The 18,419-nt window shown below is 42.4% G+C and overlaps 1 long non-coding RNA gene across 1 annotated transcript; it reads left to right on the forward strand.

Annotated features, from left to right (window-relative positions):
- Positions 1–12,773: 12,773 nt before the first annotated feature.
- On the forward strand, positions 12,774–18,258 carry LOC133540340 (uncharacterized). Its single transcript, XR_009803599.1, has 4 exons — positions 12,774–13,196; positions 13,731–13,865; positions 17,110–17,185; positions 18,102–18,258. It is a non-coding gene; the product is annotated as an uncharacterized LOC133540340 (long non-coding RNA).
- The last annotated feature ends 161 nt before the right edge of the window (positions 18,259–18,419 follow it).

The following is an 18,419-nucleotide window of genomic DNA, read 5'->3' on the forward strand; positions in this document are numbered from 1 at the left end:
TGTCTTGTGCCTTTATTAGTTGCACTTGCTTTCTTGTGTTTCCTTTTTTATAACTCATTGTCGTATGTTTCCCCACTCCCTCGTGAGTGTGTTGTCTTTCGATTATTAACGTGTAATATTTTCACTCACCGCCTGCCTGTTGTCTGCTGCATCTTAGGGTCACATCGTCAAAGCTGCAATTCTCAATCCTAATAACGTTGTTATTACGATCATGGTTTGATTGTCAAATATGTTTAGTAATGTAACATCTTCTGCTTGAATAAATGCTTCTGATATTTTTTACATTGCATGTTGTGCAAGTTAATGCTATTCATATTTCTGCATGACCATTTTCTTAACCTACTCTTCGAATCTGGAAAAGTGTGATTGGTTTGAAAAGCTGTCTTGACATGTTTTGACGACGGACCTGACTGTTTGCAAAAAAACAACAACAACATTCTGTTAAGCTTGTACTTCATCTTACTAAAGCAGTCACGGTAACAATCTAAATGTTGTGACGTTGTCAATGCACCTTAAATTGTGATCTAAACACGGAAGTGAAGCTCCACCCACCTCTCTGCTCCAGTGAAGACACTTAACGGCAAAAAATAGTCTTGTCTTGTCAGGAGAACAACTTTTCATGGTTTTGGACCTTTTTTCAGCCATTTTTGCTTGCTGTTTCCCCACTTGTAGCTCATCAATAGCTTGTGAATCAGCCAATTTTCCCCCGTTACGGCACGTCCCAAGGGTCAAAATGCCTTAATTGCCCATAGAGTCACTTATAGTTAAAGTACCAATGATAGTCTCACACACACGAGGTGTGGTGAAAATATCCTCTGCAATTGACCCATCCCCATGTCCACCCCCTGGGAGGTGAGGGGAGCAGTGAGCAGCAGTGGTGGCCACGCTCGGGAATCATTTGGTGTTTTAACCTCCAATTCCAACCCTTGATGCTGAATGCCAAGCAGGGAGGTAATGTGTCCCATTTTTATAGTCTTTGGTATGACTCGGGGTTTGAACTTAAGACTAGAGATGTCTGTTAATATCGGACTGCCGATATAGTCGGCAGATAAATACTTTAAAATGTGAAAAATTATCGGTATCAGTTTCAAAAAGTAAAAATTATGACTTTAAAACGCCGCTGTGTACACGGACATAGGGAGAAGTGCAGAGCGCAAATAAACCTTAAAGGCACTGCCTTTGAATGCCGGCCAAGTCACATAATATCTACAGCTTTTCACACACACAAGTGAATGCAAGGCATTCTTGATCAACAGCCATACAGGTCACACTGAGGGTGGCCGTATAAACAACTTTAACACTGTTACAAATATGTGCCACACTGTGGACCCACACCAAACAGGAATGACAAACACATTTCGGGAGAACATGCACACCATAACACAACCGAAGAAATACTCAAAACCCCTTGCAGCACTTACTCTTCCGGGACGCTACAATATACACTCCCAGCTACCCCTACCTCTCCACCTGAACCCCACCCCCCCAACCAAGCCCACCTCAACCTCCTCATGCTCTCTCAGGGAGAGCATGTCCCGAATTTCAAGCTGTGTATGTTAAAAAAACCAATGCACTTTGTGACTTCAATAATAAATATGGCAGTGCCATGTCGGGATTTTTTCGATAATTTAAGGTTTTGGAAAACCTTGTTTCATTGTTTAATGCATCCAGCGGGGCATCACAACAAAATTAGACAAAATAATGTGTTAATTCCACGACTCTATATATCGGAACCGGTAATAAAGAGTTGGACAATGTCGGAATATCGGATATCGGCAAAAAAGCCATTGTCGGACATCTCCACTCACGACCTTCCAGTCTTAACGAGTTATTATCGTGTTCATTTTAAGAGCCCTCGTTTCCACGTGTTGTAAAAAGCTTCTTTTGAGCCAAATTTGAGTAATCAGACAACTGTAATTCAGTGCATGGAAACGTATTGCTTTCGATGACGGAAAATGGAGGCAGCGGATACATATTGGGTTTATGACCAAATTTTGAAAGAGGCCTTGGTGGACTTTGAAATAAATCGGAATTGGATTGTTCACACATAAAAACCCAGATAACTGAGACAGAACTGACTACGGTGTGGATGTACCCTCAACGTGTCCTTCAGTGCACTTCTCTGACATGATTGCTCCAGGTGCTTTAAAATGAGTGCACTCAAAGGGGAAGAAATGCAGCACCCATCTACTTCATCAAAAGCTCTCCCGATGCCCGCAGCTGTCTAGAGAAGCGTGCGCCTCTCCAAAATATGACCAAAGTATATGACTTCCAATAACAATAGCTTCTCTCCCTGTCTTGCCTTGCTCCTTCTTCTATGACCCGAGGTTGCGCAGGAGTTAAGTCACCCAACTTACATGTTTGCGGCACAGATGGAAGTTGACAACATATTCGAACTGCCAGCATGTCCTGCTCCTACTGCTTCTCCATCCATGCGAAACACTCTCAATCATCTTGTCATGTTACTCAAACTAAACAACAAAGACAGCCAACCTGTGAGCTACCCTCAAGGACGAGATGGCTACACAACTTTATGCATCGTGCTGATGTTTAGTAGAGGGTATCACAAGAGTTTGAACACTGGCTCTTTTCCCCCCTCTCAACTAAATCCTGAGCTGAATTTTAATCCTTTTCAAAGAGAAGAGTTAAAAAAAAATTGGGCTGCGTTTCCTGAAGCCGTTCCACAAAGCTTTTAGCGCCTTTATCCGCAGACTTCTAAAGAGTCGAAGACACCTTTAGCAGCTATCAGCACAAGGCAGGAGTGTATAAGCTGACGGTTTTAGCGAAAGGTTTAACCTGCACCTTAGAGAGTTACTGGGCTTTCAAGCTTGGTTCAGTCATGATGCTACAAACACTACCCAAACAAAAGCATATTTTACTCCTGTTTAATTTAACACAAACACACACCCTGTTTTGTGACGGTGCAAAGGACGTTGAAATGTTTTCAACTGAGGGTCAAGGATCAGCTGATTTCAGACTCTTAAAGGGGAACATTATCACCAGACCTATGTAAGCGTCAATATATACCTTGATGTTACAGAAAAAAAGACCATATGTTTTTTTTAACCGATTTCCAAACTCAAAAAGGGTGAATTTGGCGATTTAAACGCCTTTCAATTGATAGCCTGTCGGACGAGACGTCACAACGTGAAGCGGATCCGCAATTTTCTCCATCTCATTACACACACCAAGTCAATCAGCTCTGTTATTTTCCGTCTTTTCGACTGTTTTCCCGTACTTTGGAGACATCATGCCTCGTCGGTGTGTTGTCAGAGGGTGTAACAACACGAACAGATGGATTCAAGTTGCGCCAGTGGCCAAAAGATGTGAAAGTCCCTCGTTTGTTCCGCACACTTTACCGACGACAGCTATGCTACGACAGAGATGGCAAGAATGTGTGGATTCAAAGCAGATGCATTTCCAACATGCATGAATGCACAAAGGTGAGTTTTGTTGATATTATTGACTTATGTGGAGTGTGCTAATCTGACATATTTGGTCACGACATGACTGCAAGCTAATCAATGCTAACATGCTATTTAGGCTAGCTGTATGTACTTATTGCATCATTAGGCCTCATTTGTAGCTACATTTGAGCTTTCCCTCCACCCACATTAAATGCCAAACAAACACATACCAATCGTTGGTTAGAAGGCGATCGCCGAAATCGTCCTCGCTTCCTCCCGTGCCGCTGTCTGTCGTGTCGGTTTCGCTTGTATACGGTTCAAATCGATATGGCTCAATAGCTTCAGTTTCTTCGTTTTCGCTATCTGCCTCCACACTCCAACCATCCGTGTCAATACATGCGTAATCTGTTGAATCGCTTGCGCGGGTGAAATTCGAGTCTGAATCCGAGCTACTATGCTATACCTTTCTATGCTATCAGCCATGTTTGTTTCTGGTGGCTTCACGCAATGATGTCACAGGACAATAGACGGGTGGATATAGCGATGGTGTGAATCAAGCACTTTAAAGCCGTTTTTCTGGATATTGCATGATGGGTAAAATTTTGAGAAAAACTTCAAAAAATAAAATAAGCTACTGGGAACTGATTTTTATTGGTGTTAACCCTTCAGAAATTGTGATAATGTTCCCCTTTAAAGCAAAACATTTCTTAGTCATGTTTTTGAAAACTTGTCTGGGACTGCTCCTTTGAAAGGTTTTTCGTTCTTTTAAATAAAACAGTGCAAGACTTGAGGTTTTCACATTCGAAAATTCCGTAAAGTCTGTAGTAGGAGAAAAGTATACATTTGTTAAAGGTTAAAGGTTAGTTAAAGGATAAATGTTGTCCAACATCAAGTTAAAATGTGAAAATTATAATTAAACAAGTACATTGTATAATTACAACATTTATTAAAACTGAAAAGATATTACAAATAATTGACTAAAATAGGATGACAAAAATATATTTAGAAAAAAAATAAATAAATAAATAAACTATTAATAATAATTAAAATGTTGCTATCCGCTGCTCGGATCTACACATATTATTAGTTATTTTTCCATTCTTGTATCACACTCTGTCAAGTGATTGTTTATTTCCTGTTTAGCCTGTCACCATGGTAACTCATCAGTCCACCTGCTACTCCCGGTCCACACACACCTGTTTTGTCTAATCACCCTCCTATTTAAGCCAGCCTCTTTGTTCACTTCTTTCTGGGTTCACGCGACTGTACGTCTGGATTTTTGATCGTTTGCTTTCACGCAAGTATTTATATTCTCGCTAGCTTCTCAGGCTAAGCCTTTGTGTTTCTCCAGTTTACATACTGATGATTTGTTTGTTCTTTTTGTGCCTACGTGCCATTTTAGTTTGTCTATTTGTACTTCCTAGTTTTCATACTAGCAGTTTTGGTTTGCGTTTTATTAGCTCCAGTGTTTTCGTTATTTAGCTCCCTTTGTTACTTAGAATAAATTCATTATTTCTTACCTTTTGCCGTGTTCACGAAGGAACATTTCCGGCACCACTGTGCCAACCAGTCCTTACATAAAGTACCATTACACAATTTAAAAAATAAATGAAAAAACTTAAACATCAAATCGAAATAAGTGTCTGACACAAGAGCGTAAATTAGCATGGTCATTTGTGACTAAGCTGCCAAAGAGATTATTGCATCCAGTTATTAAAGTAGTTTTCTGTTCTTAAGTGCTGTGATTGCTCGTGAGACAAAGGAAAATATCTACATGTTGAGTTTGTATGTTGCTGTTCTGTAACATTTACCATTTGGCATCAACACAATTTCACTATGAAGTATGTGGTGTGGGTCACAAGCAGTGTTGGGTTAGTTACTGAAAACCAGTTACTAGTTACTTTATCTCAAAAGTAACTCAGTTACTAACTCAGTTACTTACACCAAAAAGTAATGTGTTACTGTGAAAAGTAACTATTTAGTTGCTTCTTTTTTTCTTTTTTTAAAGCTCCCATTAATGCCCTTTTAGCCTTCATTTCAGTACTGTTATTGCACTGGAGAATAATACAATCTGTTGATCAACTTCAGATGCATTTGCATCACTAAACTCTGCTAAGCAATGTGGTCTACATACAACACAGAAAAACAAAGATATGTTTCAAAGGACAAATTGACAAAACTATTTTAATTAGCTGCAACATAACATACATAAGTAACAATCCGCATAATAACATGTCACAACATAGCTGTACACCTGGCTTCACCCAAGGAAGGCACACATGACATAATTATATGTCATGTCATTATATACAGCACACACTACATACATAAAGCCTAACCAGTCGTTTTTTTCTCTCAAGGAATTGTGAAATAAAATCATGTCTTCAGTGAAGCACAGAGAACCAAGTTTTAGTTTAGAGAAAAGGAAAGATTGGGCTGGCCCACTAAGATCCCTCTTTATGTTTGTGAACTTTATAGTCTATATCAGGGGTCGGGAACCTTTTTGGCTGAGAGAACCAAGAATCCAAATATTTTAAAATGTATTTCCGTGAGAGCCGTATAATAACTGAACACGTGCATTTTTAAATAAGACCAACATTTCTAGATTGTAATAGGTCTCTTATTCTTTGTAATAACATTGTTATTCTGAAGCTAACAGTGGAGGGGGCGTGGCCTGCGGGACTGCAGCAAAGCGTGTTGTTGCCAGGACCAGCCTCGAAATCAGCAACAGGTGCATAGAAGGCCCACCTGGGCCTTTTTATCTAATTTATAAGCAGCAGCCAGGAGGAGAGACGGGGTTGGGGCTGGAGCCAGAGTGCGAGCGAGAATGAAAAATGAAAAAGACAATTGCTGGAAAGCAATTGAGAGACTTATTGAAAAATAAAAAAAATATTGTAGCAGTGAAACAGGCTCTCATGTCGGTGCTTGGTGGTCTGAAGATACCCCAGGAGGGCAAACCCTAAACTAACCGATAATAAATAAATCACGTCTTACCCTTATTGCAACTTCTTGAACAAGTGCGGTAGAAAAAAGGATGGATGAATTCAAATGTTAGGCATGTTTTATATTTTGAACATTAATTTTAACAGTCTCAGCTCAGATTTATCCGAGAGCCAGATGCAGTTTTCAAAAGAGCCACATCTGGCTCGCGAGCCATAGGTTCCCTACCCCTGGTCTATATGGTGAATGGTAAATGAGTTGTACTTGTATAGCGCTTTTCTACCTTTTTTTTTTTTTTAAGAAACTCAAAGCACTTTGACACTATTTCCACATTCACCCATTCACACACACACTGATTGCGGGAGCTGCCGTGCAAGGCGCTAACCAGGACCCATCAGGAGCAAGGATGAAGTGTCTTGCTCAAGGACACAATGGACGTGACTAAGATGGTAGAAGGTGGAAATTGAACCAATAAGCCTCAGATTGCTGGCACGGCCACTCTCCCTACTTCACCATGCCGTCGCCTATACATTTAGAGTGATGTGATAATCAAACACTCTAGAAGTCTAGAATGAAAGAGTATATAAGAGAATTGACAGAGTGTGTGCACCTTCAGTGCTGAATGATGAGCAGAGGCACATATTGGAGTGTCTTCTTTAGCTTGCTTTCCATGTTTATGTACTCACTGTCCACTGTGTCCAGGAACTTGGAAAATGTTTTCGTACCATTTATCGTTAGATGCCCGCTATCATGCTAATTAGCTGCCTGAAAGAGGGTGGCTCCACTGTAGAAATAGCCTGCATGTCTTCCAGTGCATACGCTGCAATGGCTCTATCAATGTTGTCCTGGCTAGCAGTCTCTCTGTTAAAATCCTTAGGTGAAGTGTGCCTCTCTTTACTAGCTTCGTCGAAGCATGTTGCTTTTGTAGGTGATTCAGCAGATTTGAATTGCTGTTCTGGGCAGTAGATGGGCTCTTTGATCAAGACACAACTTACGTTTAACTAAAATATTGTTTTCTTTGTGCTCGACAAAAGAAAAGTAGTGAGAATATCTCCATGTTAAGAAACTCGGCTTCGGCTGCGCCATGATGTCATGTTAGTAAGCACTGACACCCCCCCCCCCCCCCCACACACACACACACACACACACCCACACACACAGCGCACCTCTTGTGACAGAGGAAGAATCAGAAGGACGACACTGCAACTCAGATTTTCTCAGTTTCTAGTCGATACTATATGAAAAATACCGTAAAATAACGCAGTAACGCATCATGTAATAATGGTAACTGAGTTACTGAATATAAAAAATAGCGCGTTAGACTGTTTGTTACCGCCGAAAATAACGGCATTACCCCCAACACTGGTCACGAGTGATTTCAAGACCCTGCTTCCTCAGGGTCTTGTCGAATATTTTTTGACGGGAAAAAGGGGGCTGCATGCCACTTATTTTACTAGCCACCTTGATAAAGTTTGAAGTTGGGTTTTGAGTTGGACAGACAGATTTCCAAACCATGTGGAGATGCCATAATGGATGCTTCAATGTTTGCCTTATAAAACAACATCATGATATTGCTTGCCAGACCGTGGACCCAGCCTCCATAGATAGTGCAGGCGCGAACAGAGTCAACTTGGTTGACCCAAGTTAACTGGGAATCCAAACAAATACCCAAGTACTTATAGGAGGACACCTGCTCCACTCTCTTCCCATGGATAATGATCGGGCTGGGATCCCTCACAGATTTGGGATCAAAAACCATCTCCTTAGTGTTTTTTTACATTAAAAATAATTTTTCTACTCACACCACATCACAGCCTCTTCTATCTCTTGTTTGAATGAGTCAATGTTGGAGGATAGTTTAGGCTTTATTATTCGTTTGGGCTTTGTCAATAGTTGGAGCTTTGGTTGGGGCTTTGTCAGTAAACTAAGGCCTCTGTTCGTGGGATTTTCCAATCTTGATACGTTCTGATGTCACAAGGAGGTGGATGCACTTACTCAGACATTAAATTCTCTCTCATGTCTCTTTTATGTCCTGTCCTTTAGACTTTTGTGATGACTTTTGTGGTTTCTAGTCTCCAAAAAGAATACTAAGAACTCTGCAATTACCACAGCTGCACGTGTACTGACGAGGACCAGAAGGCGGGAGCACATTACACCAGTTTTAAGATTGCTGCATTGCCTCACCGTTTGCATCAATTTTATATTTTTACAATTAGTTTTTACATGTCTTAATGGTGTTGTGCCTTCTTATTTATCCGACCAAATTTTACCGTATCCACCCTTGTGGATTCCTCTTAACATAACTTAAGCATTTTGCCACCTTTGGAGAGACAGGACTGCAGAGACCCTTGATATGTTTTTAAAAAGTTTAAGAACACATAATTTTAGTCAGGCTTTTTACTGATGATGTTAAACTCTTCCTATGTTTTTTATTTGTCATTGAATATATATATATATATATATATATATATACATATAAATATATATATTCTTTTTTCATTGTTATGTGGACTCGGACTTGGAGGTGCTGATTCTCATTCCGGTCGCTTCACACTCGGCTGCGAACCGATCCAGTGAGAGCTGAAGATCCCGGCCAGATGAAGCCATCAGGACCACATCATCTGCAAAAAGCAGAGACCTAATCCCGTGGCCAACAAACCGGATCCCCTCAACGCCTTGGCTGCGCCTAAAAATTCTGTCCATAAAAGTTATGAACAGAATCGGTGACAAAGGACAGCCTTGGCGGAGTCCAAGCCTCACTGGAAACGTGTCCGACTTACTGCCAGCAATGCGGACCAAGCTCTGACTCTGATCATACAGGGAGCGGACTGCCACAATAAGACAGTCCGGTACCCCATACTCTCTGAGCACTCCCCACAGGACATCCCGAGGGACACGGTCGAATGCCTTCTCCAAGTCCACAAAGCACATGTAGACTGGTTGGGCAAACTCCCATGCACCCTCAAAAACCCTGTCGAGAGAATAGAGCTGGTCCACGGTTCCACGACCAGGACGAAAACCACACTGTTCCTCCTGAATCCGAGGTCCGACTATCCGGCGAAGCCTCCTCTCCAGTACACCTGAATAAACCTTACCGGGAAGGCTGAGGAGTGTGATCCCACGATAGTTGGAACACACCCTCCGGTCCCCCTTCTTAAAGAGAGGGACCACCACCCCGGTCTGCCAATCCAGAGGTACCGCCCCCGATGTCCACGCGATGCTGCAGCGTCTTGTCAACCAAGACAGCCCCACAGCATCCAGAGCCTTAAGGAACTCCGGGCGGATCTCATCCACCCCCGGGGCCTTGCCGCCGAGGAGCTTTTTAACTACCTCAGCGACCTTAACCCCTAGAAATAGGAGAGTCCACCACAGATTCCCCAGGCACTGCTTCCTCAAAGGAAGACGTGTTGGTGGGATTGAGGAGGTCTTCGAAGTATTCCTTCCACCTATCCACAACATCCGCAGTCGAAGTCAGCAGAACACCATCAGCACCATACACGGTGTTAATAGTGCACTGCTTCCCCTTCCTGAGGCGGCGTATGGTGGTCCAGAATCGCTTCGAAGCCGTCCGGAAGTCGTTTTCCATGGCCTCCCCGAACTCTTCCCATGTCCGAGTTTTTGCCTCCGCGACCGCTTAAGCTGCACACCGCTTGGCCCGTTGGTACCCGTCCACTGCCTCCGGAGTCCTATGAGCAATAAGAACCCGATAGGACTCCTTCTTCAGCTTGACGGCATCCCTCACTGCTGGTGTCCACCAACGGGTTCTGGGATTACCGCCACGACAGGCACCAACAACTTTGCGGCCACAGCTCCTATCAGCCGCCTCGACAATAGAGGTGCGGAACATGGTCCACTCGGACTCAATGTCCCACACCTCCCTCGTGACATGTTCAAAGTTCTCCCGGAGGTGTGAATTGAAACTCTCTCTGACAGGAGCCTCTGCCAGACGTTCCCAGCAGACCCTCACAATGCGTTTGGGCCTGCCAGGTCTGTCCGACATCCTCCCCCACCATCGCAGCCAATTCACCACCAGGTGGTGATCGGTAGAAAGCTCCGCCCCTCTTTTCACCTGAGTGTCCAAAACATAAGGCCGCAAATCCGATGACACAACTACAAAGTCGATCATGGAACTGCGGCCTAGGGTGTCCTGGTGCCAAGTGCACATATGGACACCCTTATGTTTGAACATGGTGTTTGTTATGGACAATCCGTGACGAGCACAAAAGTCCAATAACAAAACACCACTCGGGTTTAGATCCGGGCGACCATTCTTCCCAATCACGCCTCTCCAGGTTTCACTGTCATTGCCAACATGAGCGTTGAAGTCCCCTAGTAGGACAAGGGAATCACCCGGGGGAGCACTTTCCAGTACTCCCTCGAGTGTACCCAAAAAGGGTGGGTATTCTGAACTGCTGTTTGGTGCCTAAGCACACACAACAGTCAGGGCCCGTCCCCCCACCCGAAGGCGAAGGGAAGCTACCCTCTCGTCCACTGGGTTGAACTCAAACGTGCAAGCTTTGAGCCGGGGGGCAACGAGAATTGCCACCCCTCTCACTGCCGGCAACGCCAGAGTGGAAGAGGGTCCAGTCCCTCTCGAGAGAACTAGTTCCAGAGCCGTTGCTGTGCGTCGAAGTGAGTCCGACTATATCCAGCCGGAACTTCTCTACCTCGCGGACTAGCTCAGTCCCGGAAAAGGGTGGAGTGCCATCTCCGGGTTGGGGAGGAGACCCTGCCCCAAGTGGAGGAGTTCAAGTACCTAGGAGTCTTGTTCACGAGTGGGGGAAGAGTGGATCGTGAGATCGACAGGCGGATCGGTGCGGCGTCTTCAGTAATGCGGACGTTGTATCGATCCGTTGTGGTGAAGAAGGAGCTGAGCCGGAAGGCAAAGCTCTCAATTTACCGGTCGATCTACGTTCACATCCTCACCTATGGTCATGAGCTTTGGTTCATGACCGAAAGGATAAGATCACGGGTACAAGCGGCCGAAATGAGTTTCCTCTGCCGGGTGGCGGGGCTCTCCCTCAGAGATAGGGTGAGAAGCTCTGCCATCCGGGAGGAGCTCAACGTAAAGCCAGATGAGGTGGTTCGGGCATCTGGTCAGGATGCCACCCGAACGCCTCCCTAGGGAGGTGTTTAGGGCACGTCCAGCTGGTAGGAGGCCACGGGGAAGACCCAGGACACGTTGGGAAGACTATGTCTCCCGGCTAGCCTGGGAACGCCTCGGGATCCCCCGGGAAGAGCTAGACGAAGTGGCTGGAGATAGGGAAGTCTGGGCTTCCCTGCTTAGGCTGCTGCCCCCGCGACCCGACCTCGGATAAGCGGAAGATGATGGATGGATGGATGGATGGATGTTTTGTTTTTTATTTATTGCTATTATTATTTCAATTATTCTCTGAATCTTATGTTTTTTTTAATTTATGTTCTATTTGCATGTACATTTTGTCATATGTTTCATGCTTCGTTTTAATTTTTTTTTAATTAATTTATTCTCCACTGTGGACGCCTCAAAGGTGGCACTTTTCCTCAATACTTAGTGCCATGCCATGTTTTGTTTTGTTACTGCCAATAGTGCTATGTGTTTGTTCGTGTGTGTGAATGTGTGTGTGTGTGTGTGTTTTGTGTGTGTGTGTGTGTGTGCGTTTGTCAAAGTGACATATGGGGACATTTTTATGAAATTTCACCTTACATATGAGGACCTGTTGAAATATGGGGACATTTTCCATGTCCCCATATTTCCCGCAATGCTATCGTGTTCTAGACCCTCCCAGCATGTTCCCAGACCAAAAATCTCTGAAGTCTTCATTTGTCAAATTTTCAGAAAAAGTGTGTGAAAGTGTGTTTAATTTTTTTGCTCACCTTCGATTTTGCCCCTAGTGGCCATCTTTGCTATTATGACACACACACACACACACTTGTCCTCATATGTCATATGTCCTCATATGTCATGTGGGTCAGAAACTCACACACTCCAACATTTTGAAAAAACTCTAATCATTACAGCAATAAACATACTTTTGAAATCTAAATCAAATAACACATTTTCAACTGATCTGATGATCTCAACCTTTTTTATGTTAGTTTTATCTATTCATTTGGTTTATCTGGAGAGGATTTGGGCTAGACAATTAGTAATAAAGGGATTATGGTGATGATTTAATCGGTTTGATTCAGTATTTTACTGTATTGGGCTTTTTGCTATTATGTTGACTAAAATACAATGCCGCACAATAATAAATTTAAATCTGCCTGAAATGTAGGTTTTTGCATAAATGCCTCCCCCCCACTCCACCCCCTCCCAAAAAAACCCCAAAAAAACAACCCTGAACTTTGATTGAGACTAAGGCAATAATTCAAATGCAATTCAAACTACATACAGTATTTAATATTTTCAAATGGTTACAATAGCACAGGATTTTGGTATTTTTATCTTTGGGACAAATTCAGGATTCAATTGGCGATTGTTTTTGGAGGTATTCACTTTACATGGTGTTCAAGATGGTTACTTCCGCCCACTCTGAAGAGTCTCGGCGTCTGATTGGTCCAATTTTCAGTTAGGCGCCGCCTGATTGGCCGTTGGATGATGTCTGATCCTAACAGATGGCTAAATCACTAGTTTATTATTTTCCTCATGGAAGTTATACAGTTCACGTATCACACTTAATATTGAATATATATAAAAAGAGTTTTCCAAAAGGACCACTTATAAGCGAAATACAAAACTTCACACACGATTTTGAGCACAACAGAGCGCTCAGTGAACATCACTTCCGGGACCTGCATCACCGGAGGGGGACATCTATCTTGGCCACAAACCATCTTTGACAGTCTTCAGCAGCATGGTTGAATCAGGTGAGCATAAAATGGAGTTTAACGTAATTAAATAGACCAATGTTTTTTAACATAGGAAAATAGTTCATTATAAACAACAGTTAAATGTTTTTTGTTATTAATTGCAACCAGATTTGATTTTATGAGGTTAAATAAAGCATTTCAGTTCTGGGCCAAGGCCAAGGCATTTAATTTTTTTTTTTTTAAGTTGCATGGAATATTATATGTAGCAGTGATTGTCACACACTAGGTGTGGTGAAATTATTCTCTGCATTTGACCCATCACCCTTGATCAATATGCAAGTAAACCTTTTCTTAATTTTAAACAAGACAGACTAAAGTTCTTCAAATTGTTTATACTTTTTCTCAAATACAAATATTTCAATCTGATAAGCACTGTGGAGTTGGCATGTTACTGATATTGTTACATTAGTTCTTTGTTTGAGAAGCTTCATGTCTGCATTGAGCCTAAATTTAACAGTTTTTGAAGGGTTTAGTTCTTTGTTTTATTTCTGTGTCACTGACTTGTTTCATTTTTATGTGTGGATTTGTTAGGCGCATCAACACATGATGTAGACATCGTGTCCAAAAGAAGAGTGAGACGTAATCCTGAGGCTGAAGCCACCGAGTTTATTTGATCTGGATGTGACAAGTCTTGTTTTAAGGCCCAGTGGATCAATGATTGGAAAGGTATGTCTTGTTATGTATCATATCAATGGTAACTGTATCAACATCTCATTTGGATCATTTCCTTACAGTCTAATAGAGGTTGTATTATATGGCTTTAATTAGAAGTGTTTGGAATAACAGCGTTCCACGTCCCAAGAGCTAGCTTCTGTAGCCGAGGATCGGACCGTCAAGTGCCCTGCCTTCGGCTGCCGCCCAGCTCACAATGCAGCCGACCTCTATGGCCCCTCGGAGTCTTGTTCACGAATGGGGGAAGAGTGGATCGTGAGATCAACAGGCGGATCGGTGCGGCGTCTTCAGTAATGCGGACGTTGTATCGATCCGTTGTGGTGAAGAAGGAGCTGAGCCGGAAGGCAAAGCTCTCAATTTACCGGTCGATCTACGTTCCCATCCTCACCTATGGTCATGAGCTTTGGGTCATGACCGAAAGGATAAGATCACGGGTACAAGCAGCCGGAATGAGTTTCCTCCGCCGGGTAGGGGTGCTCTCCCTTAGAGATAGGGTGAGAAGCTCTGCCATCCGGGAGGAACTCAAAGTAAAGCCGCTGCTCCTCCACATGGAGAGGAGCCAGATGAGGTGGTTCGGGCATCTGGTCAGGATGCCACCCGGACGCCTCCCTAGGGAGGTGTTTAGGGCACGTCTGACCGGTAGGAGGCCACGGGGAAGACCCAGGACACGTTGGGAAGACTATGTCTCCCGGCTGGCCTGGGAACGCCTCGGGATCCCCCGGGAAGAGCTAGACGAAGTGGCTGGGGAGAGGGAAGTCTGGGCTTTCCTGCTTAGGCTGTTGCCACCGCGACCTCACCTCGGAAAAGCGGAAGATGATGGATGGATGGATGGATGGTATAACAGCGGTATATGAAAACGATGTTACTAATGCTGTTACTTTTACCGGTAACGAGTAATCTAATAACTTTTATGTACGCTACAACGCTGTTACGATGCGTTTGATGTAATGTGGCATGCTACTTTTGATGTGATTGTATGTCAACAAGACAGCGTTAGAAGCACAGAAGGTTTAGTGCAGGTAATATCTTTTTACTAATGAAAGCAACCCCCGGAAGTAATTACGAACACGATATCAAATAGACAGAGGCCTCATCCACACGCAAACAAAAACGTTCAACAGAACTATCTTAACTGCCACTGCTAAACTAAAAAATACAGCTGAACTATTCTGCTATGTCTGGGCGCTGACGTCCCACATCACTTGGCAAAAGGCACGGCTTTTTAAAGGCACACACACACTCTGCACTCATGAAATGTCTCCCAACTGTATATGCTAAATATTTAAAACAAACATTTTTCAAGTAACACATTAATTACAAACCCCGTTTCCATATGAATTGGGAAATTGTGTTCGATGTAAAGATAAACGGAATACAATTATTTGCAAAACCTTTTCAACCCATATTCAGTTGAATTAACTACAAAGACAACATATTTGATGTTCAAACTCATAAACTTGATTTTTTTTTGCAAATAATAATTAACTTAGAATTTCATGGCTGCAACACGTGCCAAAGTAGTTGGGAAAGGGCATGTTCACCACTGTGTTACATCACCTTTTCTTTTAACAACACTCAATAAACGTTTGGGAACTGGGGAAACTAATTGTTGAAGCTTGGAAGGTGGAATTCTTTCCCATTCTTGTTTTATGTAGAGCTTCAGTCGTTCAATAGGCCGGGGTCTCCGCTGTCATATTTTACGCTTCATAATGCGCCACACTTTTTCGATAGGACTGCAGGCTGGCCAGGAAAGTACCTGCACTCTTTTTTTATGAAGCTGAACACGTGCTGAATGTGGCTTGGCATTGTCTTGCTGAAATAAGTAGGGGCGTACATGAAAAAGTCGGCACTTAAATGCCATCAAATGTTGTTCCAAACAGATGGGTAACTTACAGATGTGTAAGTTACCCATGCCTTGGGCACTAATGCACCCCCATACCATCACAGATGCTGGCTTTTGAACTTTGCGTCGATAGCAGTCTGGATGGTTCGCTTCCCCTTTGGTCCGGATGAAACGGTGTCCAATATTTCCAAAAATAATTTGAAATGTGGGCTCGTTAGACCACAGAACGCCTTTCCACTTTGCAACAGCCCATCTTAGATGATCTCGGGCCCAGAGAAGCCGGCGGCGTTTCTGGATGTTGATAATTGGCTTTCGCTTTGCATAATAGAGCTTTAACTTGCACTTACAGATATAGCAACAAACTGTATTTAGTGACAGTGGTTTTCTGAAGTGTTCCTGAACTCATGTGGTGATATCCTTTAGAGATTGATGTCGGTTTTTGATACAGTGCCGTCTGAGGGATGGAAGGTCACGGTTATTCAATGTTAGTTTCCAGACATGCCGTTTACGTGGAGTGATTTCTCCGGATTCTCTGAACCTTTTGATGATATCATGGAGCGTAGATGTTGAAATCCCTAAATTTCTTGCAATTGCACTTTGAGAAACGTTTTTCTTAAACTGTTTGACTATTTGCTCACGCAGCTGTGGACAAAGGGGTGTACCTCGCCCCATCCTTTCCTGTGAAAGACTGAGCATTTTTTGGGAAGCTGTTTTTATACCCAATCATGGCACCCACCTGTTCCAAATTAGCCTTCACACCTGTGGGATGTCCCAAATAAGTGTTTGATGAGCGTTTCTTAACTTTATCAGTATTTATTGCCACCTTTCCCAACTTGTTTGTTGCGTGTTGCTGGCCTCCAATTCTAAAGATAATGATTATTTGCACCAAAAAAATGTTTATCAGTTTGAACATCAAATATGTTGTCTTTGTAGCATATTCAACTGAATATGGCTTGAAAAAGATTTGCAAATCATTGTATTCTGTTTATATTTACATCTAACACAATTTCCCAACTCACATGGAAACGGGGTTTGTACTTAATTTAATAACTATTTACATTTATGAAAGAGTAATTCTGTTTGTAATTGAATTTTTAGTCAAGTAACGACTATAATTATTCCTTTTTTAAAATAGATTCTCCAAACATTGTTAATTGATAAACTGTTTTATCAGGATATGGTGTATTTGCTCTTGCATCAATTCAAAAAAGTTCTTTTGTGGTCAAGTACCGAGGGAAGTTCATCTCAAGACATGAGCGGGACAAGAGACAGAAACCCTCTATAAATATCTTTACTATTTATCTGGCATTATATGCTCATAATGTTAACAACAAAAAGTGCTGATAATGTTATAATTAATAAGTTCTAACATTATTTTTATGTGTTTTGTTGCAGACACCAACTGTTGATGTTCTATCTCAACATTCTCCAGATTCATGTGAGCGATAAACCGACTTCATCCCTCCAACAGGTTATTTATTGACTATTTTACTATCCATCCATCCATCCATTTTCTACTACCTGTCCCTTTTTTGGGTTGGCGGGGTGTGCTTGAGCCTATCTGAGCTGCATTCGGGCGGAAGGCGGAGTGCACCCTGGACAAGTCGCCACCTCATTACACGGCCAACACAAATAGACAACATTTACACTCACATTCACACACTAGGGCCAATTAAGTGTTGCCAATCAACCTATCCCCAGGTGCATGTCTTTGGAGGTAAGATGAAGCCGGAGTACCCGGAGGGAACCCACGCAGTCACGGGGAGAACATGCAAACTCCACACAGAAAGATCACGAGCCCAGGATTTAACTCAGAACTACTCAGGACCTTCGATTTGTGACGCACATGCACTAACCCCTGACCCACCGTGCTGCCCTATATCTGCTAAAAACTTGACACAACCTATACTTCAAAAGACATTTAATCCTTTTAACCTCTCACAGATCAGTTTATATGACAACATTTTTTAAGCGTACATCCATGTTAGTCTGTGGAATTTACAACTCATGTTTAGCAAAACAGGAGATGTTACAGGTCAGCAACATGAATTCTATATGTGATCACTTGTCATGTACTCATATTGTTTGAACTAAAAAAGACTTCAGTGTGTTTCATATAAGGTCCTCATATTTTTCTGAACCACATTAGTGTGTGTTACAATGTTTAATTCAAAGCTTTAAAATGAGTGTTTCAATCCAGGTCCTCATATTTTCTGAACCACATTTTAGTGAATGTTACATTCTTAAATAATAGTCTAAGAGCTAAAACGCTATAATAATCTTTACTGTTTATGTAGAATTATATGATCAGAATATTATCAACCAAAAGTGGTTGTTAATGTTATAATTAATTAGTTCTGACATTATATTTTTGTGTTTTGTTGCAGACACCAACTGTTGGGGTTCTATCTCAACATTCTCCAGATTCAGATGTGAGCGATAAACCGACTTCATCCCTCCAACAGGTTATTACAAGTCTATTTTTACTATATCTGCTCTAAATGTGACCCAACCTATATTTTGAAAGACATTTATTAATTTTAATCTCTCACAGATCAGTTTACATGACAACATTTTCGTAAGGGTACATCCATGTTAGTCAGTAAGGAGTTTGGAACTCATGTTTAGCAAAACAGGAGATGTTACAAGTCAACAACATACATTCTACATGTGACCCCTCGTCATGTCCTTATATTGTTTGAACC

The sequence above is a fragment of the Nerophis ophidion genome, linkage group LG22 (genome assembly GCF_033978795.1).
Source record: "Nerophis ophidion isolate RoL-2023_Sa linkage group LG22, RoL_Noph_v1.0, whole genome shotgun sequence".
Taxonomy (NCBI): Eukaryota; Metazoa; Chordata; class Actinopteri; order Syngnathiformes; family Syngnathidae; genus Nerophis; species Nerophis ophidion.